Consider the following 3899-nt stretch of genomic DNA (forward strand, 5'->3'; position numbering starts at 1 on the left):
CAAAGTTTGCTTCTAGTGAGAAACACTGCTGTGGTAAGCTGGTGCCCAAAAATGTTGGGGATCAGAAAGCTCTTCAGGAAGAGGAAGGTTAAAAAAAGAAATGAATGAATATAATAACAAAAAAGATAAGCTGTGGACTCTCCTAGTTGCACACAATATGGATTGTGTTTACCCTTCACGGTTATGGTGGAATGTGCTGAATCTAACACTCAGTCACAGGAAAGTGCTTTTTCACCTAAATAAATTTTAGGGGTTGGGCATGGTGGTTCACGCTTGTAATCCCAGCACCTTGGGAGGCCAAGGCAGGCAGACCACCTGAGGCCAGGAGTTTGAGACCAGCCTGGCCAACGTGGCAAAACTCCATCTCTACTAAAAATACAAAAGTTAGCTGGGCGTGGTGCCGCATGCCTGTAATCCCAGCTACTCAGGAGGCTGAGGCATGAGAATCACTCAAACCCAGGAAGCAGAGGTTGCAGTGAGCTGAGATTGCACCACTGCACTCTAGACTGGGCAACAGAGTGAGACCCTGTCTTAAAAAAAAAAAAAGAAAAGAAAAGAAATTCTAGGAGTTTTCTATACTAAGACCATGAAACGCAAAGATTTTTTTAAAAATTGATGCATGGTAATTGTACTTATTTTGGGGTGTATACAATATGTAGTAATCAAGTTACAGTGGTTGGATATCCATCACTTCAAATATTTGTCATTTCTTTGTGTTTTGAGTTTTTAGTTTTTTTAGAGGCAAGGTCTCATTCAGTCACCCTGGCTGGAGTGCAGTGGTGGGATCTTAGCTGGCTACAGACTCAAACTCCTGGGCACAAGCAATCCTCCCACCTCAACCTTCTGAGTAGCTGGGACTACAGGCTCATGCCACCATGCCTGGCTAATTTTTGAATTTTTTTCTAGAGACAGCACTCACTATGTTGCCCAGGCTGGTCTCAAAGTCCTGGCCTCAACGCATCCCCTTGCCTCAGCCTCCCAAAGTGCTGGGATTATAGGTGTGAGCTACCACACCCAGCCCCTTTAGGCAATTCTGAAGTATAAAACAATTTGTTTATGGCTGTGGTTACCTTCTCTGTGTTAGAAAAAAAAGAAAGGAAAAAGGAAAGAAAAAGAAGCAAAGCTGTCTTATTTGAAGATGATATAATAATAAATATAGGAAGAAAATTTAAATGCATGTATTAAAAAGCTACTAGAATTATTGAGTTTAGCAAAATTAACAGAATACAAAGTCAATATGCAGATATCATTTGTTCTTCCTCCCCTCCCGTCCCCTCTTCTCCTCTTCCCTCTCCTCCCCTCCCCTCTCCTCCACCTTTTTCTTTGTCTTTTTCTTTTTCTTTGAGACACCTGTACCTCTTTGTCTTTTTCTTTTTCTTTGAGATGTCCCTCCCCTCTTTTTCTTTTTCTTTTTCTTTTTCTTTTTCTTTTTCTTTTTCTTTGAGACAGAGTCTCACTGTCACCCAGGCTGGAGTGCAATGGCAAGATCTCAGCTCACTGCAACTTCCGCCTTTTGGGTTCAAGCAATTCTCCTGCCTCAGCCTCCCGAGTAGCTGGGATTACAGGCACACACCACTATGCCCAGCTAATTTTTGTATTTTTAGTAAAGATAGGGTTTCACCATGTTGGCCAGGCTGGTCTGGAACCACTGGGCTCAAGTGATCCACCCACCTCAGCCTCCCAAAGTGCTGAGATTATAGGCGTGAACCACCACACCCAACCAGTACTTTTTAAAATGCCACAAATAATTAGAAAAAGAAATTAAGAATCAATACTGGCTGGGTGTGGTGGCTCACACCTGTAATTCCAGCACTTTGGGAGGCCAAGGCGGGCGGATCACCTGAGGTCAGGAGTTCGAGACCAGCCATGGTCAATGTGGTGAAACCCCGTCTCTACTAAAAATACAAAAAATTAACCATACGTGGTGGCGGGTGCCTATAATCCCAGCTACTCGGGAGGCTGAGGCAGGAGAACCGCTTGAGCCGGAGAAGCAGAGGTTGCAGTGAGCCAAGATCATGCCATTGCACTCCAGCCTGGGCAACAAGAGTGAGTTCCGTCTCTAAAAAAAAAAATCAATACTATTTATAGTAGCATTTAAAAAATGAACTACTGGGGATAAATTTAATAAAAACTGTGCAAGATGACCTATGTACTGAGAAACTAAAGACCTGGTGCATTGAGCTATTCTTGCATTGCTATCAAGAAATACCTGAGGGTAATTTATAAAGAAAAGAGGTTTAATTGGCTCACAGCTCTGCAGGCTGTGCAGGAAGCATGGTACTGAGCATCTGCTACGGTTTCTGGGGAGGCCTTAGGAAGCTTAAAATCACAGAGAAGGCAAAGAGGGAGCCAGCGTATCATATGGCAAGAGCAGGAGCAAAAAAGATTAGGGAAGGAGGTGCTAGACACTTTTAAACAACCAGATCTCTTGTGAACTCATTCACCAAGGAAATGGTGCTAAACCATTCATGAGGGATCCGCCTCACACCAGGCCCCACCTCCAACAATGGAGATTACAATTCAACCTGAGAGGTCGGCATGGTGGCTCATGCCTATAATCCCAGCACTTTGGGAAGCTGAGGCAGGCAGATCACCTGAGGTCAGGAGTTCAAGGCCAGCCTGGCCAACATGGTGAAACCCCATGTCTACAAAAAAACAAAAATTAGCCGGGCATGATGGCGGTCGCTTGTAATCCCAGCTACTCGAGAGGCTGAGGCAGGAGAATTTGCTTGAACCTGGGAGGTGGAGGTTGCAGTGAGCCGAGATCACATCATGCACTCCATCCTGGGTGGCAGAGCGAGACTCCGTCTCAAAAGAAAAAAAAAAAAAGAAAATTCATCATGAGATTTAGAGGGCCGATATCCAAACCATATCACCTAAGTAAATGGAGAACATATCGTGTTCATGGATTAGAAGACTCCATATTTTTAAGATGCCAATTTTTCCCATATTGATTTATAAACTCAATTAAATCCCAGCAGACTCCTTTGAAGAAATTTATATGCAAAGGATTTAAAATAACCAAAACAACTTTGAGAAAGAACAAAGTGCAAGGATTTATACTTCCTGATTTCGACTATCTCACTATAAATTTACAGTAAACACAATTGGTATTGACGTAGTGATAGATATTTAAATCAATGGAACTTAATAAAGAATTCAGAAATAGGCTAGGCAGGGTGGCTCAGGCCCATAATTCCAGCACTTTGGGAGGCCAAGGCAGGCGGATCACCTGAGGCCAGGAGTTCCAAACCAGCCTGGCCAACACGGTGAAACGCTGTCTCTACTAAAAATACAAAAATCAGCTGGGCATGGTAGCAGATGCTTGTAATCCTAGCTAGTCAGGAGGATGAGGTAGGATGGATGAGGCAGGATGGATGAGGATGAGCTAGTCGGGAGGATGAGGCAGGAGAATAATTTGAACCACGTTGGTGGACGTTGCAGTGAGCCGAAATCGTGCCACTACACTCAGCCTGGGTGACAGAGTGAGACTCTGTCTCAAGAAAAAAAAAAAAAAAAAAAAGAGAGAGACTTTAGAAATATAATTCCCTATATGGGCAACTGAGTTTTTTACAAAGGTGCTAGGGTAATTAATTTAATGGTAAAAGGGATAGTCTTTTCAACAAATGACACTGGAATAACTGGAATCCATATGAGAGAAGTAAATGCTGTGCGCACCCTCAGCTCCAGGGCAGTGTACAGAGGTTCTCCTCAGAGGAAAGGTGGACCAGAATAACAGAGTTCAGCAGCTCTCCCTGACTTTATTTGCAATGGAGCTTGGGGAAGTTCATGCCTAAAGGCATTGTGGGAAACAATACAGATTTTGGTGGTGGAAAATTAAGAGGGAGCTAAACTATAGAACAGCTAGAAATGTTACAGAGAGAATCAGAGTAAGACAC

The sequence above is a fragment of the Theropithecus gelada genome, chromosome 7a (genome assembly GCF_003255815.1).
Source record: "Theropithecus gelada isolate Dixy chromosome 7a, Tgel_1.0, whole genome shotgun sequence".
Classification (NCBI taxonomy): domain Eukaryota; kingdom Metazoa; phylum Chordata; class Mammalia; order Primates; family Cercopithecidae; genus Theropithecus; species Theropithecus gelada.